Source organism: Ranitomeya imitator, chromosome 5 (assembly GCF_032444005.1).
Source record: "Ranitomeya imitator isolate aRanImi1 chromosome 5, aRanImi1.pri, whole genome shotgun sequence".
Classification (NCBI taxonomy): Eukaryota; Metazoa; Chordata; class Amphibia; order Anura; family Dendrobatidae; genus Ranitomeya; species Ranitomeya imitator.
Genome location: NC_091286.1, coordinates 130242886 through 130265481, shown reverse-complemented (window position 1 = coordinate 130265481; position 22596 = coordinate 130242886).

Below are 22596 nucleotides of genomic sequence, written 5' to 3'. Positions count from 1 at the left end.
ATGATGTGGGCAATCGAGAGTTGCTGGCCATGAAGTGGGCATTCGAGGAGTGGCGTCATTGGCTTGAAGGAGCTAAGCATCGCGTGGTGGTCTTGACTGATCATAAGAACTTGACTTATCTCGAGTCCGCCAAGCGGTTGAATCCTAGACAAGCTCGTTGGTCGTTGTTTTTTGCCCGTTTTGACTTTGTGATTTCATACCTTCCGGGCTCTAAAAATGTGAAGGCGGATGCTCTGTCTAGGAGTTTTGTGCCCGACTCTCCAGGTGTATCTGAGCCGGCGGGTATCCTCAAAGAGGGAGTAATTGTGTCTGCCATCTCCCCTGATTTGCGGCGGGTGCTACAAAAATTTCAGGCTAATAAACCTGATCGTTGCCCAGCGGAGAAACTGTTTGTCCCTGATAGGTGGACGAATAAAGTTATCTCTGAGGTTCATTGTTCGGTGTTGGCTGGTCATCCTGGAATCTTTGGTACCAGAGAGTTGGTGGCTAGATCCTTTTGGTGGCCATCTCTGTCGCGGGATGTGCGTACTTTTGTGCAGTCCTGTGGGATTTGTGCTCGGGCTAAGCCCTGCTGTTCTCGTGCCAGTGGGTTGCTTTTGCCCTTGCCGGTCCCGAAGAGGCCTTGGACACATATCTCTATGGATTTTATTTCAGATCTTCCCGTCTCTCACAAGATGTCAGTCATTTGGGTGGTCTGTGATCGCTTCTCTAAGATGGTCCATTTGGTACCCTTGTCTAAATTGCCTTCCTCCTCTGATTTGGTGCCATTGTTTTTCCAGCATGTGGTTCGTTTGCATGGCATTCCGGAGAATATCGTTTCTGACAGAGGTTCCCAGTTTGTTTCGAGGTTTTGGCGAGCCTTTTGTGGTAGGATGGGCATTGACTTGTCTTTTTCCTCGGCTTTCCATCCTCAGACTAATGGCCAGACCGAACGAACCAATCAGACCTTGGAAACATATCTGAGATGCTTTGTTTCTGCTGATCAGGATGACTGGGTGTCCTTTTTGCCTTTGTCTGAGTTCGCCCTTAATAATCGGGCCAGCTCGGCTACCTTAGTTTCACCATTTTTCTGCAACTCTGGGTTCCATCCTCGTTTCTCTTCAGGGCAGGTTGAGTCTTCGGATACTGTGGTGGACAGGTTGCAGCAGATTTGGACTCATGTGGTGGACAATTTGACTTTGTCCCAGGAGAAGGCTCAACGTTTTGCTAATCGCAGACGCTGTGTGGGTCCCCGACTTCGGGTTGGGGACTTGGTTTGGTTATCTTCTCGTCATATTCCTATGAAGGTTTCCTCTCCTAAGTTTAAACCTCGTTTTATTGGTCCGTATAGGATTTCTGAGGTTCTTAATCCTGTGTCTTTTCGTCTGACCCTTCCAGATTCATTTTCCATACATAACGTATTCCATAGGTCATTGTTGCGGAGATACGTGGCACCTATGGTTCCATCTGTTGATCCTCCTGCCCCGGTTTTGGTGGAGGGGGAGTTGGAGTATATTGTGGAGAAGATTTTGGATTCTCGTGTTTCAAGGCGGAAACTCCAGTATCTGGTTAAGTGGAAGGGTTATGCTCAGGAAGATAATTCCTGGGTCTTTGCCTCTGATGTCCATGCTCCCGATCTTGTTCGTGCCTTTCATATGGCTCATCCTAGTCGTCCTGGGAGCTCTGGTGAGGGTTCGGTGACCCCTCCTCAAGGGGGGGGTACTGTTGTGAATTCTGTGGCAGAGCTCCCTCCTGTGGTCACAAGTGGTACTTCGGCTGGTTCTCTGTGAGCTTCCGTTGGTGGAGGAAAGTGGTACTGCGGCTTCTGAGTTTCCTTCCTCAGGTGATGTGGTGAAGTCGTTAGGTGCTTCTCTATTTAACTCCACCTAGTGCTTTGATCCTGGCTTCCAGTCAATGTTCTAGTATTGGACCTGTTTCCTCCTGGATCGTTCCTGTGGCCTGCTGCTCTGCATAGCTAAGTTCCTCTTTGCTATTTGTTTGCTGTTTTTTTTCTGTCCAGCTTGTCAATTTGTTTTTTTCTGCTTGCTGGAAGCTCTGGGACGCAGAGGGTGTACCTCCGTGCCGTTAGTTCGGTGCGGAGGGTCTTTTTGCCCCCTTTGCGTGGTTTTTGTAGGGTTTTGTGTTGACCGCAAAGTTACCTTTCCTGTCCTCACTCTGTTCAGAAAGTTGGGCCTCACTTTGCTAAATCTATTTCATCTCTATGTTTGTCTTTTCATCTTACTCACAGTCATTATATGTGGGGGCTGCCTTTTCCTTTGGGGTATTTCTCTGAGGCAAGGTAGGCTTATTTTCTATCTTCAGGCTAGCTAGTTTCTCAGGCCGTGCCGAGTTGCATAAGCAGCGTTAGGCGCAATCCACGGCTGCCTTTAGTGTGGTTGGAGAGGATTAGGGATTGCGGTCAACAGAGTTCCCACGTCTCAGAGCTCGTTCTTGTTTTTTGGGTTATTGCCAGGTCACTGTATGTGCGCTGACCTCTATGTCCATTGTGGTACTGAATTACCTTTCATAACACCAACCACACCCATTTAGCACTGCTGATCACACTTTCATAAACAGTAATTATAAACAAAAAAATATAGCCACAAAGTGCTACAATATAATGGCCACACATGATGCTCTATACTGTATAATGGCCACACATGATGCTCCATACTGTATAATGGTCCCATATGATGCTCCATACTGTATAATGGCCACACATGATGCTCCATACAGTATAATGGCAAAACATGATGCTCCATACTGTATAATGGTCCCTCATGATGCTCCTTACAGTATGATGGCTACACATGATGCACCATACTGTATAATGGCCCCACATGATTCTCCACACTGTATAATGGTCCCATGTGATGCTGCGAACAGTATAATGGCCCCGCATGATGCTCAATACTGTATAATGCCCACACATGATGCTCAATACTGTATAATAGCCCCACATGATGCTCAATACTGTATAATGGCCCCACATGATGCTCAATACTGTATAATGGCCCCACATGATGCTCAATACTATATAATGGCCACACAGTGCTCCATAATGTGTAATGGCCTACCATGATGCTCAATATTGTATAATGGAGACTCAGTGCTCCATATAGTATAATGGGCACACATGATACTGCATACAGTATAATGGTTTGTACAAAAAGAAAAAAAAAAAAGACCATGAACCGCACCTCGAGAAATCATACTTTGATCTAAAGCCACTAGACAAAAATTAATATTACTGAACATGAGGTTTTCAGTTTACTGCCGTGACATGGCAGTGGGCTTGATACAGTCTGATCAGAATGTTAAACTGAAAACCTCATATTCAGTTATATAAATTTTTGCCTAGTGGCTTTAGATCAACGTATGATTTTTGGATGTGCGGTTCATGTTCTTTCTTTTTTTTTTTTTGCAAAGTACAGTATAATGGTCTTAAATGATGTTCAATACTGTATAATGGCCACACAGTGCTCCATACTGTATAATGGCCCCACGTGATGCTCCATATTGTTTAATGGCCACACAGTGCTCCATACTGCATAATGGCCCTACATGATGCTGCGTACAGTATAATGGCCACACATGATGATGCCAGTGTACAGTCGGGGCTGTAGATGTGTCCCAGCAGCTCTGCTTACCATGCAGGCAAAGATTTCACCACCTGTCTCTGTCCACACTGCTGCCTCACAGATCCTGCACATTGCAGTGTAGCCCAGCTCTGTAAACTGCATGCACTCAGAAAACACTACTATCTACTAGCTCCACTCCATAACTGCTGTAGTATATAAAGGATATATATAGATATACTATAATGCCTTGTACTGTAAGCACAGCAGGACAAGCTGCAACACACACACACCTACCTCAGAATGTCCTCTCCCTCTCTGAACCTTTGGAGAAGAAAATACGGAGGGGATGTGGCCTAATACAAGGGGGCATGTCGGCTGCTTCTGCTGGCTATGCGGGAGAAGCAGAGTACCATCCGGGTCTGCGGGGCACAGCCTCAAAATCGGGACAGACCCGCAGTATGAGTGACGGTGGGGAGCTATCCTTGAACTGTGATTCTGCACTTACAAATGCAACCGTGATGTTTACATAGCGTTTTTATAACATGCATTTTTTCAAGATCCCTATAAAAAGGCACAGTTCACCATCGTCTTTAGAAGCTCAGGGGGCATAAGTATTCATAAAATCACATCTATTTTGCTTGAACAGTTATAAGCAGCAGATTTTTTGCACAAAAACCTCAGCAAAAAAAAACCAAATGCCGTATTTACACTATGTTTGAACAAGGCATGATGCTGCAGGTCCAGCACTTCCCTATCACCCGAATTTCAGTAATATTATTCACAAACTGAGACTACTACCATTTTTCTATATGCTTCAGCGCTGCTGCCGTTGTAAGCAGAATGACAGGGCTGGGGGTACCTTCCTTGCGCCGGGTCTGGAACTGTCAGGGCTGTCTCCTCTGTTGTCCGGGGAAAAGCTTAAAGAACCACAACAACCTTTGCACTTGGCAGCAGGGGGCATGTCTGAGGATAAAAAGAAAAAGCAGGAAGCGGAAGCAGTGAGACTTGGCAGGAACAGACTGCGTGCAGCAGGGGGAGATGAGTACTCCGTCCTTCGAGCACCGTAGCAGCGAAGGCTGGCGCCTGAGTATCCCCGCTGTCACCCACAAAGACTGTGAGCAGAGACGTGCCATGCGCCCACTGGCCCGCAGAACAAGGTGACAAACGCCCCGGCCCCGTGACTGCTGCGCGCGTACCACTTAAGAAGCACTGGGTGTGTGACCGTGGACTGTACCCTGAATTCTCGGTGCACATTTGTCGGGCCGCATTGGCCCCCAACAGCGCTGTGACCTGTGCCTTATTCCCCCCCACAGCTACCCTTGGACTGAGTATCCGGAAGAGGGCATCAGAGAATAACCGCTGCAGTCAGGACCCTGCACAGTCTTAGGCTATGTGCACATGTCAGGATTTCTTGCAGAAATTTCCTGAACAAAACCGGACATTTTCTGCAAGAAATCCCCATGAGCTTCCCAATGCATTTAATAGCTGCAAAAACATGAAAAATCCGCAAAATTAATGAACATGCTGCGCGGAAAAAAATGCATCATGTGCACAAAAATTGCAGAATGCATTAAAAATGATGGGATGCTTATGTATGCAATTTTTAAGCGGTTTTTCCACGGAAAACGGCCGACAAAAACGCAAACGTGTGCACATAGCCTTAGCCCGCGGTCACACTAGAGAGGAATACAACGAGGGAGAGGCGCAAGAACAACGCATTGCACACGGACCAATGTTTCTCTATGGGGCAGCTTCCATCAGCCGTATATTTCTCAGCCGTATTTTACGGGCTGAGAAAATCGCAGCATGCTGCGTTTGTCAGCGTATTGCGCAAAAAAACCGCCAATAAAAGTCTTGGGGCCAGAAAAATACAGATTACACACAGACCATGCGTGTGACTTGCGAGAATTACGCAAGACTTTTCCAGGTGACAGGAAATGTGCCAAGCCATTATCAGGAAGCTTAGACATGCTAATTAGCTCAAAAAGCGAGACACACATCCCAGAATAATGGCGCACGCCTTAACGGAGACTCCTGCAGCATGGCTTCACTGATTAATGTGGAAATGCTGCTGGTCCTGGTGCAAGAAAGGCCAAAAATGTGGGATCAAAGAGATGCCCACTATTCTAACCGGGCCAGAAAAGAGGCGGCATGGAGGAGCATATGTGGCCTCCTTTTTCAGGATTTTGGACAGCGGCCACGTGAGGGACAGAAGCAACTAAGTAAGTTCACTCATGTTTCTCAAGTATTATTCTAAACTGCAGTAACTAACATGTTTTCACACTATCCCCTTAAATCCTATTCTGATGTTTGTAAGCAAATTATTATGAATGAAGATATTTTAAAAATCCAGCTTAGTAGGCCACAGGACTATGTAAAATCTCTGTAAACTTGTTGTACCACTGTGCACAATGGCCATATACATTATTTTCTTGTCTGTCATTGCAGTGGAAGATGTTATGAGACGATGGCGCAGCATAAGGGACCAATACAGGAGGGAAAGACAGCAGCGGGCCAGGAGTGGTGCTTCAGCACCGACCAAAAGGAAAAATATATATATTATGACCTGCTTTCATTTCTTGATCCCAGTATGGATGTGAGACCGTAAGTTCAAACATCACACTACATTACACATATGTATTTTATGCTCATATATTAATCATTTGTTTATTATTTGCACACTTTCATAACAGAACTTAGTCCAACTTCACTGAGAGGGAGACAGGTTCAGACTCAGAGGCCATAATTGATCCGGTCAGGGAAGGTGAGGAGGTGGCTGGCCCATCTTCTGATCCTTCCAGCTGCATCCCTCCAGGTCCATCTTCCGCAGCACCAGAAGCTCCTCCAACAACAGGCCCAGATGTTGCACCAGCACTCACAGCTGCACCAGCACCCGTCAGCCAGAAAGATCCTGGAAACAGCAGCAGCCCTCCTGTCCCACTGGAGGTCTCCCCACAGCCTGCTGTGATATCGCCATGGCAGCAAAAAGAGAGCTATAGGATACAAGGAGGCATGTGGATATGGGTGTTCTTAACTATCTTTCCAGGGCTGCCCAGGATAAGGGTGAGGAGGCATATTCCCGCAGCTTGGCCCGGTACCTCCGTCCCCTACCCCGTGAGGTGAGGCTACGTGTGAGAGGGTGCATTCAGATCCTAATTGATGCATGCACCCCCCAATACCCCATATGAGTTGTTCGAATACTTGGAGAGGTGGCAGCTGTCACCCCGTAACCTCATGTGAGTTCAAGCTACCCCGCAAGTGCATGCTCAACAGGGATCTGATGCACCTCCTCCACGTGTGCCTACACCTCAACCCTTTCACCCCAAAACCCACCATTGCCACAACAGATCCAAATGCCATCCTACCAGCAACCTTCCCAATATGGCCACTTGTACAGACCCAGTGTTGGAGGCTGGTCCCAACCTGGGTTTGGACGACATGGCCATATTGGGCGGTATGAGTCACGTGGCTTCTATAATCCTCACGAGGCCCATACTCAAAATCCCTATGGGCACTTTGCAAGTGGACAATCCCAGCATGGCCAATATCTCCAGCATGGTCAAGAGTTTGTACCCACACAGGGTGAAGGACAATTGGGCCAAGAAAGGGAGCAAGATCCAGGATAGGACTGCCACCATCACCTCCACCAACATTCCAAAACCATTAACCCCTTCATGACCTTGGGATTTGTGTCTGTTTTTCGCTCCCCTCCTTCCCAGAGCCATAACTTTTTTATTTTTCCATCTATATGGGCATGTGAGGGCTAATTTTTTGCAGGACGAGTTGTACTTTTGAACAACATCATTGGTTTTACCATGTCGTGTACTACAAAACAGGAAAAAAATTCCAAGTGCGGTGAATTTGCAAAAAAAGTGTAATCCCATGCTGGTTTTTTGTTTGGCTTTTTTGCTAGGTTCATTAAATGCTTAAACTGACCTGCCATTTTGATTTTGCAGGTAATTACGAGTTCATAGACACCAAACATGTCTAGGTTCTCTTTTATCTAAGTGGTGAAAAAAAATTCCAAACTTTGCTAGAAAAAAAATTGCGCCATTTTCCGATACCCGTAGCGTCTATTTTTCGTGATCTGAGGTTGGTTGAGGGCTTATTTTTTACGTTCCAAACTGACGTTTTTATTCATACCACTGTTGTGCAGATATGTTCTTCTAATCGCCCGTTATTGCATTTTAATGCAATGTCGTGGCGACCAACAAACGTAATTCTGGCGTTTCGAAATTTTTGCTCGCTACGCTGTTTAGCAATCAGGTTAATGTTTTTTTATTGATAGATCGGGTGATTCTGAACGCGGCGATATCAAATATGTGTAGGTTTGATTTTTTTATTGTTTTATTTTGAATGGGGCGAAAGGGGGGTGATTTAAACTTTTATTTTTTATTTTACTTTTGCCATGCTTCAATAGCCTCCATAGGAGGCTAGAAGCTGGCACAACTCGATCGCTGCTATGCAGCTGAATTGCAGGCTCAGGGTGGCGCTCATAGCAAACCAGCATCAGTAACCATAGAGGTCTCAAGGACCTCTATGGTTACTATGCAGAAGCATCACTAACCCCCGATCATGTGACGGGGTGGGCGATGCGCTCATTTCCGGCCGGAAGAGCCAGTTAAATGCCGCTGTCAGCATTTGACAGCGGCATTTAACTAGTTAATAGCGGCGGGTGAATCGCGATTTCACCCGCCGTTATTGCGGGCACATGTCAGCTGTTCAAAACAGCTGACATATCGCGGCTTTGATGTAGGCTCACCGCCGGAGCCCACATCAAAGCGGGGGTTCTGACCTCGGACGTACTATCCCGTCCGAGGTCAGAAAGGGGTTAAGTTTGGTTTTGTTAAATATTTGGTTCATGCAAAAATATTGTCTTTTCTGCTGTGATAGTTAAAGAATATTTTATACTAGCTGAAGAGCCCGGCATTGCCTGGGCATAGTAAATATCTGTGGTTAGTTATAGCACCTCACGTCTCTTATTTTCCCATCACACCTCTCATTTTCTCCCTTACACCTCTCATTTTCTCCCTGACACCTCTCATTTTGCCCCTCACTCCTCTCATTCCCCCCTAACATTTGTCATTTCGACCTCACATATGTCATTTTCCGATCACTCCACTATTTTCCCTCACTCCTCTCATTTTGCACTCACACCTTTTCATTTTCACCTCACACCCCTCATTTTCACCTCAGTATATACATGTTTGTCATCTCCCTTATATATAGTATACACCTGTATGTCTTCTCTCGTATATAGTATATATCTGTATGTCATCTCCCATGTAAATAGTATATACCTGCTGTATGTCATCTCCTCCTGTGTATTGTATATACCCATGTGTTATCTCCTCCTGTATATATTATATACCAGTATGTCATCTCTTCTGTATATACTATATACCTGTATGTCATCTCCTTCTATATATAGTATATACCTGTATGTCATCTCCCCTCTACATAGTATACACCTGCTGTATGTCATCTCCTCCTCTATATACAGTGGGGCAAAAAAGTATTTAGTCAGTCAGCAATAGTGCAAGTTCCACCACTTAAAAAGATGAGAGGCGTCTGTAATTTACATCATAGGTAGACCTCAACTATGGGAGACAAAATGAGAAAAAAAAATCCAGAAAATCACATTGTCTGTTTTTTTAACATTTTATTTGCATATTATGGTGGAAAATAAGTATTTGGTCAGAAACAAACAATCAAGATTTCTGGCTCTTACAGACCTGTAACTTCTTCTTTAAGAGTCTCCTCTTTCCTCCACTCATTACCTGTAGTAATGGCACCTGTTTAAACTTGTTATCAGTATAAAAAGACACCTGTGCACACCCTCAAACAGTCTGACTCCAAACTCCACTATGGTGAAGACCAAAGAGCTGTCAAAGGACACCAGAAACAAAATTGTAGCCCTGCACCAGGCTGGGAACACTGAATCTGCAATAGCCAACCAGCTTGGAGTGAAGAAATCAACAGTGGGAGCAATAATTAGAAAATGGAAGACATACAAGACCACTGATAATCTCCCTCGATCTGGGGCTCCACGCAAAATCCCACGCCGTGGGGTCAGAATGATCACAAGAATGGTGAGCAAAAATCCCAGAACCACGCGGGGGGACCTAGTGAATGAACTGCAGAGAGCTGGGACCAATGTAACAAGGCCTACCATAAGTAACACACTACGCCACCATGGACTCAGATCCTGCAGTGCCAGACGTGTCCCACTGCTTAAGCCAGTACATGTCCGGGCCCATCTGAAGTTTGCTAGAGAGCATTTGGATGATCCAGAGGAGTTTTGGGAGAATGTCCTATGGTCTGATGAAACCAAACTGGAACTGTTTGGTAGAAACACAACTTGTCGTGTTTGGAGGAAAAAGAATACTGAGTTGCATCCATCAAACACCATACCTACTGTAAAGCATGGTGGTGGAAACATCATGCTTTGGGGCTGTTTCTCTGCAAAGGGGCCAGGACGACTGATCCGGGTACATGAAAGAATGAATGGGGCCATGTATCGTGAGATTTTGAGTGCAAACCTCCTTCCATCAGCAAGGGCATTGAAGATGAAACGTGGCTGGGTCTTTCAACATGACAATGATCCAAAGCACACTGCCAGGGCAACGAAGGAGTGGCTTCGTAAGAAGCATTTCAAGGTCCTGGAGTGGCCTAGCCAGTCTCCAGATCTCAACCCTATAGAAAACCTTTGGAGGGAGTTGAAAGTCCGTGTTGCCAAGCGAAAAGCCAAAAACATCACTGCTCTAGAGGAGATCTGCATGGAGGAATGGGCCAACATACCAACAACAGTGTGTGGCAACCTTGTGAAGACTTACAGAAAACGTTTGACCTCTGTCATTGCCAACAAAGGATATATTACAAAGTATTGAGATGAAATTTTGTTTCTGACCAAATACTTATTTTCCACCATAATATGCAAATAAAATGTTAAAAAAACAGACAATGTAATTTTCTGGATTTTTTATTCTCAGTTTGTCTCCCATAGTTGAGGTCTACCTATGATGTAAATTACAGACGCATCTCATCTTTTTAAGTGGTGGAACTTGCACTATTGCTGACTGACTAAATACTTTTTTGCCCCACTGTACCTATGTGTCATCTCCTCTTTTATATAGTATATACTTGTATGTCATCTCCTGTATATAGTATATATGTGTGTCATCTCCTCCTGTATATAGTATGTACCTGTAAGTCATCTCCTGTATATAGTATATACCTGTGTATCATCTGCTCCTGTATATAGTATATACCTGTATGTCATCTCCTCTTGTATATAGTATATACCTGTGTGTCATCTCCACTGTATATAGTATATACCCGTGTGTCATCGCCCCTGTATATAGTATGTACCTGTATGTCATCTCCCCTGTATATAGTATATACCAGGTTGTCATCTCCTCCTGTATATAGTATATACCTGTATGTCATCTCCTCCTGTATATAATAATAATAATATAATAATAATTTTTATTTATATAGCGCCAACATATTCCGCAGCGCTTTACAAGTTATAGAGGGGACTTGTACAGACAATAGACATTACAGCATAACAGAAATACAGTTCAAAACAGATACCAGGAGGAGTGAGGGCCCTGCTCGCAAGCTTACAAACTATGGGGAAAAGGGGAGACACGAGAGGTGGATGGTAACAATTGCTTTAGTTATTCGGACCAGCTATAGTGTAAGGCTCAGGTGTTCATGTAAAGCTGCATGAACCAGTATGTAGCAGTACAGACACAGAGGGCTAATACTGCATAAAGTGTATGAGAACATGATGCGAGGAACCTTTTTTTTTTTTTTTTTTTAATTTATTATAAATAGGCCACACAGGGATCATTAGGTTAATGCATTGAGGCGGTAGGCCAGTCTGAACAAATGAGTTTTTAGGGTACGCTTAAAACTGTGGGGATTGGGGATTAATCGTATTAACCTAGGTAGTGCATTCCAAAAAATCGGCGCAGCACGTGTAAAGTCTTGGAGACGGGAGTGGGAGGTTCTGATTATTGAGGATGCTAGCCTGAGGTCATTAGCGGAGCGGAGGGCACGGGTAGGGTGGTAGACTGAGACCAGGGAGGAGATGTAGGGTGGTGCTGAGCCATGGAGTGCTTTGTGGATGAGGGTAGTAGTTTTGTACTGGATTCTGGAGTGGATGGGTAGCCAGTGTAATGACTGGCACAGGGTAGAGGCATCGGTGTAACGGTTGGTGAGGAATATGATCCTGGCTGCAGCATTCAGGACAGATTGGAGCGGGGAGAGTTTTGCAAGAGGGAGGCCGATTAGTAGAGAGTTACAATAGTCCAGACGAGAATGAATAAGTGAAACAGTAAGAGTTTTTGCAGAGTCGAAAGTAAGAAAAGGGCGAATTCTAGAAATGTTTTTGAGATGCAGGTAAGAAGAGCGAGCCAGTGATCGGATGTAGGGGGTGAATGAAAGGTCAGAATCAAGGATGACCCCAAGGCAGCGGGCATGTTGCTTTGGAGTAATGGTGGAACCGCACACGGAGATGGCAATGTCAGGCAAAGGTGGGTTAGTAGAGGGAGAGAACACGAGGAGTTCAGTTTTTGACAGGTTTAGTTTCAGATAGAGGGAGGACATGATGTTAGAGACAGCGGTAAGACAATCACTGGTGTTTTCTAAAAAGGTCGGTGTGATATCAGGAGAAGAAGTGTATAATTGGGTGTCGTCATTATAGAGATGGTACTGGAAACCAAATCTACTGATTGTTTGTCCAATAGGGGCAGTATACAACGAGAAGAGGAGGGGGCCTAGGACTGATCCTTGAGGAACCCCAACAGTAAGGGGAAGGTGAGAGGAGGAGGAACCAGCAAAACATACAGTGAAGGATCGGTCAGAGAGATAGGAGGAGAACCAGGAGAGAACGGTGTCCTTGAGGCCGATGGAGCGGAGCATAGTGAGGAGGAGCTGATGATCCACAGTGTCGAATGCTGCAGAGAGATCCAAGAGAATTAGCATGGAGTAGTGACCATTAGATTTAGCTGTTAGTAGGTCATTAGAGACTTTAGTGAGGGCAGTTTCAGTAGAGTGTAAAGAGCGGAAGCCAGATTGAAGAGGGTCGAGAAGAGAGTTATCTGAGAGATAGCGGGTAAGACGGGAGTGGACCAGGCGTTCGAGGAGTTTAGAGATGAAGGGAAGATTAGAGACAGGTCTATAATTAGCGGCACAGTTTTGATCGAGGGATGGTTTTTTAAGTAATGGATGTATGATGGCATGCTTAAATGAGGAGGGAAAAATACCGGAAGTGAGGGAAAGGTTGAATATTTTTGTTAGGTGAGAGGTGACAGCCGGGGAAAGGGACTGGAGGAGATGTGATGGAATGGGGTCACTGGTGCAAGTGGTCGGGCGAGAAGATGCAAGGAGCCTGCTTACTTCTTCTTCTGTAACTGCTTCAAAGTCAGAGAGTGAACTAGATGCAGTGGGGGAGGGAGGACAGTGCATGGTATGAAGAGATTGGGAGATGATTTCCTGTCGAATGTGGTCAATTTTTTCTTTGAAGTAATTGGCCAGATCGTCAGCACGGAGATCCGTGGTTGGGGCCTGCTCTCTTGGGTTGAGTAGGGACTGGAACGTGTCAAAGAGACGTTTAGGGTTATTGGACAGGGAGGTGATGAGGGTGTTGAAGTAGGTTTGTTTGGAGAGGTGAAAGGCAGAATTGTATGTCTTTAGCATGAACTTATAATGGATGAAATCTTCGGGTAGATTAGATTTTCTCCACAGACGTTCTGCGCACCTGGAGCACCGCTGCAGGAAACGTGTTTGCAGCGTGTGCCACGGTTGTTGCCGTCTGTGCCGAGTTGTTTTATGTATAGGAGGAGCAGCTTCATCCAGAGCACTTTGCAGGGTTTCATTGTAATGCTTCATTGCAGAATCAGGACATGAGATGGAGGAGATAGGGGCCAATGAGGACTGCAAGTTCTTCATAAGTTTCTGGGTGTTAATGGCCTGTATGTTTCTATAAGTGTGGAAAGTGGGGGTGACCTGAGCAGGATGGCAGTTCTTGATAGAGAATGAAAGAAGGTTGTGGTCTGAGAGCGGGAGAGGGGAGTTTGTGAAATCATCCACTGAGCAAAGTCGGGAGAAGACCTAGTCAAGGGAGTTTCCATCTTCATGTGTTGGAGAGTTAGTATGCTGCGAGAGGCCAAAAGAGGAGGATAGAGATAAAAGGTGAGAAGCAGATGGGGAGAGGGGAGAGGCAATGGGGATGTTGAAATCACCCATGATAAGGGTGGGGGTGTCACAGGAGAGAAAGTGTGGAAGCCAGGTGGCAAAGTGATCCAGGAACTGATGAGAGGGGCCGGGAGGACGATACACCACCGCCACTCGCATGGAGAAGGGGATGTAGAGTATATAGTATATAACTGTGTGTCAAGTCCTGCTGTATTTAGTATATACCTGTATGTCATCTCCTCCTGTATATAGTATATACCTGTGTGTCATCTCCCCTGTATATAGTATATACGTGTGTGTCATCTCCTGTATATAGTATGTACCTGTGTGTCATCTCCTGTATATAGTATATACCTGTGTGTCATCTCCTTCTGTATATAGTATACACCTGTGTGTCATCTGCTCCTGTATATAGTATATACCTGTGTGTCATCTCCTCCTGTATATAGTATATACCTGTGTGTCATCTCTCCTGTATATAGTATATACCTGTGTGTCATCTCCTCCTGTATATAGTATATATCTGTGTGTCATCTCCTCCTGTATTAGACCACGTTCACACGTTATTTGGTCAGTATTTTTACCTCAGTATTTGTAAGCTAAATTGGCAGCCTGATAAATACCCAGCCAACAGGAAGCCCTCCCCCCTGGCAGTATATATTAGCTCACACATACACATAATAGACAGGTCATGTGACTGACAGCTGCCATATTTCCTATATGGTACATTTGTTGCTCTTGTAGTTTGTCTGCTTATTAATCAGATTTTTATTGTTGAAGGATAATACCAGACTTGTGTGTGTTTTAGGGCGAGTTTCATGTGTCAAGTTGTGTGTGTTGAGTTGCATGTGGCGACATGCATGTAGCGACTTTTGTGAGATGAGTTTTGTGTGGCGATATGCGTGTAGCAACTTTTTATATGTCAAGTTGCATGTGACAGGTTAGTGTAGCAAGTTGTGTACAGCAAGTGTTGTGCATGGCGAGTTTTGCGCGTGGCGAGTTTTATGTGTGGTGCATTTTGAGTATGTGCAAGTTTTGTGTGAGGCAATTTTTGCATGTGTTGCAATTTTTGTGCATGTGGCAATTTTACCGCGTGTGCAAGTTTTGCGTGTGGCGAGTTTTCCATGAGGTGAGTTTTGCACGTGTGGCGAGTTTTGCGTGAGCCTAGTTTTGCATGTGGTGAGTTTTGCGCGTGGCGAGTTTTGAGCGGCGACTTTTGTGTTTCGACTTTTTTGTGGCGAGGTTGGTGTATGTGTGGTGAAATGTGTGCTGAGGGTGGCATATGTGTTCAAGCACGTGGTAGTGTGTGGCGCATTTTGTGTGTGTGTTCATATCCCCGTGTGTGGTGAGTATCCCATGTCGGGGCCCCACCTTAGCAGCTGTACGGTATATACTCTTTGGTGCCATCACTCTCATTCTTTAAAGGGAAGGTGCCATCAAAAAAATTTTTTTGTCAGAAATTGTAAAAATGTAAAGAATTAATGATTACATTTTCTTAAAAAATATTATCATTTGTTTATAATTTAGTAAAATATGAAAAATAATTTGAAAAGTTTTGGAATTTCCACTTTTCAACACTAGGGGGAGCAGCTGCTGAAATTTCAGAAAAACCTAGTGTACAACTAGCTCACATTACTGCACTGCTGTAATTATGGGCGGAGTCTGCTGACCTGTGTGATGTCTCCTCTCCTCCCCTTCTGGGTGTTTGCTAAGGGATTAGAGAGGATGATATTCAGGAACCCAGTGAGCAGCCATTTTGTTGGTGACTGCAGAGTATGGCTGCCATCACACTATCAGTATTTGGTCAGTATTTTACCTCAGTATTTGTAAGCCAAAACCAGGAGTGGAACAAATAGAGGAAAAGTATAATAGAAACATATGCACCACGTCTGCATTTATCACCCACTCCTGGTTTTGGCTACAAATACTGAGGTAAAATACTGACCAAATAATGATAGTATGAAGGCAGCCTTATACTGACAAGTAGACAGTCACCGAGGATGGCAGGCAGCAAAAGGATTCTGGGAGATATATGGTGGAGGGAGCAGGGTGACAGCAGCACAGAGTATTTCAGGAGAGCAGTGTGCTGGTCTATAGGGGCCCCCTGTTTGGTGCGCGGAGCAGCCAGGGATTGTACATAGAGCGCTGTCTTTTATACACATGGATGGACCGTCTGCTCCACAGAAATCCAGGAAACATTTCTGCGGATTGATGGCCTGGTCTGATCCAGACTTTGCATACAGACCCCATTCCCCTCCTCAGATCCTGTCTTCTCCATCCTGTCCTGGCAATGTGTGAAAGCGAGGCGACAGGCGCAGTCGGGGTGATGCTGGGAAGGAAATGTAGCCATATAGTAACGATAAAAATGAGACCCCTCTCTTCAGCCGCCTCACCAACCCTGACTGCACCTAACTGGAGGTCATGCTTTAGCCTCTATTACCCCAGACCCGCGTGCAGGTGCTCAGCCAGAACCACCATAGAATGGGTCCGCTTTCTGAAGATAATACTGCCATAGTGTTCTCGCATAATACCGCCATATAGATCACACACAATACTATCAAATAGATCACACAATACTGTCATACAGTTCTCACATAATACCACCATATAGATCACACATAATACCGCCAGTGTTCTCACATACCACCATATACAGTGGGGCAAAAAAGTATTTAGTCAATCAGCAATAGTGCAAGTTCCACCACTTAAAAAGATGAGAGGCGTCTGTAATTTACATCATAGGTAGACCTCAACTATGGGAGACAAACTGAGAAAAAAAAAATCCAGAAAATCACATTGTCTGTGTTTTATCATTTTATTTGCATATTATGGTGGAAAATAAGTATTTGGTCAGAAACAAACAATCAAGATTTCTGGCTCTCACAGACCTGTAACTTCTTCTTTAAGAGTCTCCTCTTTCCTCCACTCATTACCTGTAGTAATGGCACCTGTTTAAACTTGTTATCAGTATAAAAAGACACCTGTGCACACCCTCAAACAGTCTGACTCCAAACTCCACTATGGTGAAGACCAAAGAGCTGTCAAAGGACACCAGAAACAAAATTGTAGCCCTGCACCAGGCTGGAAAGACTGAATCTGCAATAGCCAACCAGCTTGGAGTGAAGATATCAACAGTGGGAGCAATAATTAGAAAATGGAAGACATACAAGACCACTGATAATCTCCCTCGATCTGGGGCTCCACGCAAAATCCCACCCCGTGGGGTCAGAATGATCACAAGAACGGTGAGCAAAAATCCCAGAACCACGCGGGGGGACCTAGTGAATGAACTGCAGAGAGCTGGGACCAATGTAACAAGGCATACCATAAGTAACACACTACGCCACCATGGACTCAGATCCTGCAGTGCCAGACGTGTTCCACTACTTAAGCCAGTACATGTCCGGGCCCGTCTGAAGTTTGCTAGAGAGCATTTGGATGATCCAGAGGAGTTTTGGGAGAATGTCCTATGGTCTGATGAAACCAAACTGGAACTGTTTGGTAGAAACACAACTTGTCGTGTTTGGAGGAAAAAGAATACTGAGTTGCATCCATCAAACACCATACCTACTGTAAAGCATGGTGGTGGAAACATCATGCTTTGGGGCTGTTTCTCTGCAAAGGGGCCAGGACGACTGATCCGGGTACATGAAAGAATGAATGGGGCCATGTATCGTGAGATTTTGAGTGCAAACCTCCTTCCATCAGCAAGGGCATTGAAGATGAAACGTGGCTGGGTCTTTCAACATGACAATGATCCAAAGCACACCGCCAGGGCAACGAAGGAGTGGCTTCGTAAGAAGCATTTCAAGGTCTCCAGATCTCAACCCTATAGAAAACCTTTGGAGGGAGTTGAAAGTCCGTGTTGCCAAGCAAAAAGCCAAAAACATCACTGCTCTAGAGGAGATCTGCATGGAGGAATGGGCCAACATACCAACAACAGTGTGTGGCAACCTTGTGAAGACTTACAGAAAACGTTTGACCTCTGTCATTGCCAACAAAGGATATATTACAAAGTAATGAGATGAAATTTTGTTTCTGACCAAATACTTATTTTCCACCATATTATGCAAATAAAATGTTAAAAAAACAGACTATGTGATTTTCTGGATTTTTTTTTCTCAGTTTGTCTCCCATAGTTGAGGTCTACCTATGATGTAAATTATAGACGCCTCTCATGTTTTTAAGTGGTGGAACTTGCACTATTGCTGACTGACTAAATACTTTTTTGCCCCACTGTAGATCACACAATACCGCCAGTGTTCTCACATACCACCATATAGATCACACATAATACCGCCAGTGTTCTCACATACCACCATATAGATCACACATACCGCCAGTGTTCTCACATACCTCAATATAGATCACATATAAAATACCGCCAGTGTTCTCACATACCACCATATAGATCACACATAATACCGCCAGTGTTCTCACATACCTCCATATAGATCACATATAATACCGCCAGTGTTCTCACATACCACCATGTAGATCACATATAATACCGCCAGTGTTCTCACATACCACCATATAGATCACACATAATACCGCCAGTGTTCTCACATACCACCATATGCTTCTCACATAATACCGCCAGTGTTCTCACATACCGCCATATAGATCACACATAATACCGCCAGTGTTCTCACATACCACCATATAGATCACACATAATACTGCCAGTGTTCTCACATACCACCATATGCTTCTCACATAATACCGCCATATAGATCACCCATAATGCCGCCACATAGATCTCACATGTATTGTAAATAAAGACTCGGCCAGAATAAAGTCCTTTATTAATCTTTTTTATACCATACCGAACGCATAATCCTCGACTCCCTCATCTCCCACAACAAAAATAATAAACCACAATGGGGAAAGACACGCAGGGGGGAGAGGAGTACATAGGAGAGGATTAGATACTGACTGGTGAGCCGTGTATCTAATCCTGTCCTGTGTGATACTGTGCTGCGCCGTGTATCTAATCCTATCTTGTGTGATACTGTACACAGGACAGGATTAGCTACACAAGACTAGATTAGCTACACAGGAGATAGGTAGCAGTGGTAGATGGTATATAGAGGCAGGCAGCAGTGGTAGATGGTATATAGAGGCAGGCAGCAGTGGTAGATGGTATATAGAGACAGGCAGCAGTGGTAGATGGTATATAGAGGCAGGCAGCAGTGGTAGATGGTATATAGAGACAGGCAGCAGTGGTAGATGGTATATAGAGGCAGGCAGCAGTGGTAGATGGTATACAGAGGCAGGCAGCGGTGGTATACAGAGGCAGGTAGCGGTGGTATATAGGGGCAGGTAGCAGTGGTATATAGGGGCAGGTAGCAGTGGTATATAGGGGCTGGTAGCAGTTGTATATAGGGGCTGGTAGCAGTGGTATATAGGGTCTGGTAGCAGTGGTATATAGGGTCTGGTAGCAGTGGTATATAGGGGCAGGTAGCAGTGGTATATAGGGGCTAGTAGCAGTGGTATATAGGAGCAGGTAGCAGTGGTATATAGGGGCAGGTAGCAGTGGTATATAGGGGCAGGTAGCAGTGGTATATAGGGGCAGGTAGCAGTGGTATATAGGGGCAGGTAGCAGTGGTATATAGTGGCTGGTAGCAGTGGTATATAGTGGCTGGTAGCAGTGGTATATAGTGGCTGGTAGCAGTGGTATATAGGGGCAGGTAGCAGTGGTATATAGGGGCTGGTAGCAGTGGTATATAGGGGCTGGTAGCAGTGGTATATAGGGGCTGGTAGCAGTGGTATATAGGGGCTAGTAGCAGTGGTATATAGGGGCTAGTAGCAGTGGTATATAGGGGCAGGTAGCAGTGGTATATAGGGGCTAGTAGCAGTGGTATATAGGGGCTAGTAGCAGTGGTATATAGGGGCTGGTAGCAGTGGTATATAGGGGCTGGTAGCAGTGGTATATAGGGGCAGGTAGCAGTGGTATATAGGGGCAGGTAGCAGTGGTATATAGGGGCAGGTAGCAGTGGTATATAGTGGCTGGTAGCAGTGGTATATAGTGGCTGGTAGCAGTGGTATATAGGGGCAGGTAGCAGTGGTATATAGTGGCTGGTAGCAGTGGTATATAGGGGCAGGTAGCAGTGGTATATAGTGGCAGGTAGCAGTGGTATATAGTGGCTGGTAGCAGTGGTATATAGTGGCTGGTAGCAGTGGTATATAGGAGCAGGTAGCAGTGGTATATAGGAGCAGGTAGCAGTGGTATATAGGAGCAGGTAGCAGTGGTATATAGTGGCAGGTAGCAGTGGTATATAGTGGCTGGTAGCAGTGGTATATAGTGGCTGGTAGCAGTGGTATATAGGAGCAGGTAGCAGTGGTATATAGGAGCAGGTAGCAGTGGTATATAGGGGCAGGTAGCAGTGGTATATAGGGGCAGGTAGCAGTGGTATATAGGGGCAGGTAGCAGTGGTATATAGTGGCTGGTAGCAGTGGTATATAGTGGCTGGTAGCAGTGGTATATAGGGGCAGGTAGCAGTGGTATATAGTGGCTGGTAGCAGTGGTATATAGGGGCAGGTAGCAGTGGTATATAGTGGCAGGTAGCAGTGGTATATAGTGGCAGGTAGCAGTGGTATATAGTGGCTGGTAGCAGTGGTATATAGTGGCTGGTAGCAGTGGTATATAGGAGCAGGTAGCAGTGGTATATAGGAGCAGGTAGCAGTGGTATATAGGAGCAGGTAGCAGTGGTATATAGTGGCAGGTAGCAGTGGTATTTAGTGGGTGGTAGCAGTGGTATATAGGAGCAGGTAGCAGTGGTATATAGGAGCAGGTAGCAGTGGTATATAGGGGCAGGTAGCAGTGGTATATAGGGGCAGGTAGCAGTAGTATATAAGGGCTGGTAGCAGTGGTATATAGGGACAGGTAGCAGTGGTAGATGCATAAGAAAATAAAAACTCTGTACTTACCTTCAGTCCTCTTCCACGAAGTGCTGAGTCATGTTCAGGGCAGAGCAGTGTGACGATCTCCTTGCTCTGCTCTGAACGGCAGTGAGCAGTGATTGCAGCCTGTACTGTAATACTAAGTACAGGCTGCAATCACAGCTCCTGGCTGCAGATACTCACCCCGAACCTCGCTCCCAGCAGCAGCTTCTCCCTGGCAGCTCCTGCTATGATCGCACACACTGAGCTGTGTGTGCGATGACAGAGGAAAAAAACAAAATGGCCGCGATCTCCTCTCACAGCTGTGACGTAGCAGCCCAGGTGGCGTGCCCAAGTCACAGCTGAGAGGCAGGAGAAGCGGTCGGAGCCCGACTGTTGGCTCCTATGCCCATGGCTGCCGTAAGTGAGGTGTGCAAGTGTCGTGCCCAGACACTTACACCCACACTAATGAAAATGGCGGCCTCCAGTGGCAAAAGTAAAAATGAATAAATAAAAAAGTATTAAAGTACTACATTTACTTTTGTATTAAAAATAATTGATTATATAATCAATAATTATTAATACAAAAACTAAAATCACGGCACCCTCCCTTTAAGTCCCCCTTGTTCACATCTGGCAGCTGTCAATTTGCCTCCAACACTTTTCCTTTCACTTTTTCCCCATTATGTAGATAGGGGCAAAATTGTTTGGTGAATTGGAACGCGCGGGGTTAAAATTTCACCTCACAACATAGCCTATGATGCTCTCGGGGTTGAGACGTGTGACTGTGCAAAATTTTGTGACTGTAGCTGCGACGGTGCAGATGCCAATCCCGGACATACATACATACATACATACACACACACACATTCAGCTTTATATATTAGATATATGTTAGGCCAAATTTATATGGCCATAAAAGCCTTATGAGGTAAATATGGTTTTGGATAATAAGTATTTGTTTTTTGGGCATTATAAAAAACCTTTCAAAAGCCAATTTAAGTTTGTTCGAACAATCATTAATACACCATACATAATTATTAGATTCTAAACCATCTCTTAAATAAGTAAAATCAACACACACAGTAACTTAACCCCTTTTCGACATGCCCGTACTAGTACGGCGCATGTCGGGTCCCCTGCTTTGATGTGGGCTCCGGCGGTGTTTTGTACAGCTGACATGTGCGCGCAATAGCAGCAGGTGAAATCGCGATTCATCCGTCGCTATTAACCTGTTAAATGCCGCTGTCAAACGCTGACAGTGGCATTTAACCGACGCGCGGACGGAAATGACCTCATCAGGATGGTAACCATAGAGGTCCTTGAGACCTCTATGATTACTGATGCCGGCCTGCTGTGAGCGCCCCCTGTGGTCGGCGCTCATAGCAAGCCTGCATTTCAGCTACTGTACATAGCAGCGATCTGCTGATCGCTGTTATGTTTCATAGCCGATCAAGCTATGCCAGCTTCTAGCCTCCCATGGAGGCTATTGAAGCATGGCAAAAGTTAAAAGAAAAGTTTTTAAAAATATGTAAAAAATAAAAAATATATAAAAGTTGAAATCACCCCCCTTTCGCCCCATCCAAAATAAAACAATAAAAAGGTATCGCCGCGTTCAGAATCGCCCAATCTATCAATAAAAAAATAGGATTAACCTGATCGCTAAACGGCGTAGCGAGAAGAAAATTGAAACGCCAGAATTACGTTTTTTTGGTCGCCACGACATTGCATTAAAATGCAATAACGGGCGATCAAAAGAACGTTATCTGCATAAAAGTGGTATCATTAAAAACGTCAGCTCGGCACGCAAAAAAATCACCCGACCCCAGATCACGAAAATGAAGACGCTACGGGTATCGGGAAAATGGCGCATTTTTTATTTATTTTTTTTAGCAAAGTTTTGAATTTTTTTTCTCTAGATAAAAAACAACCTAGACATGTTAGG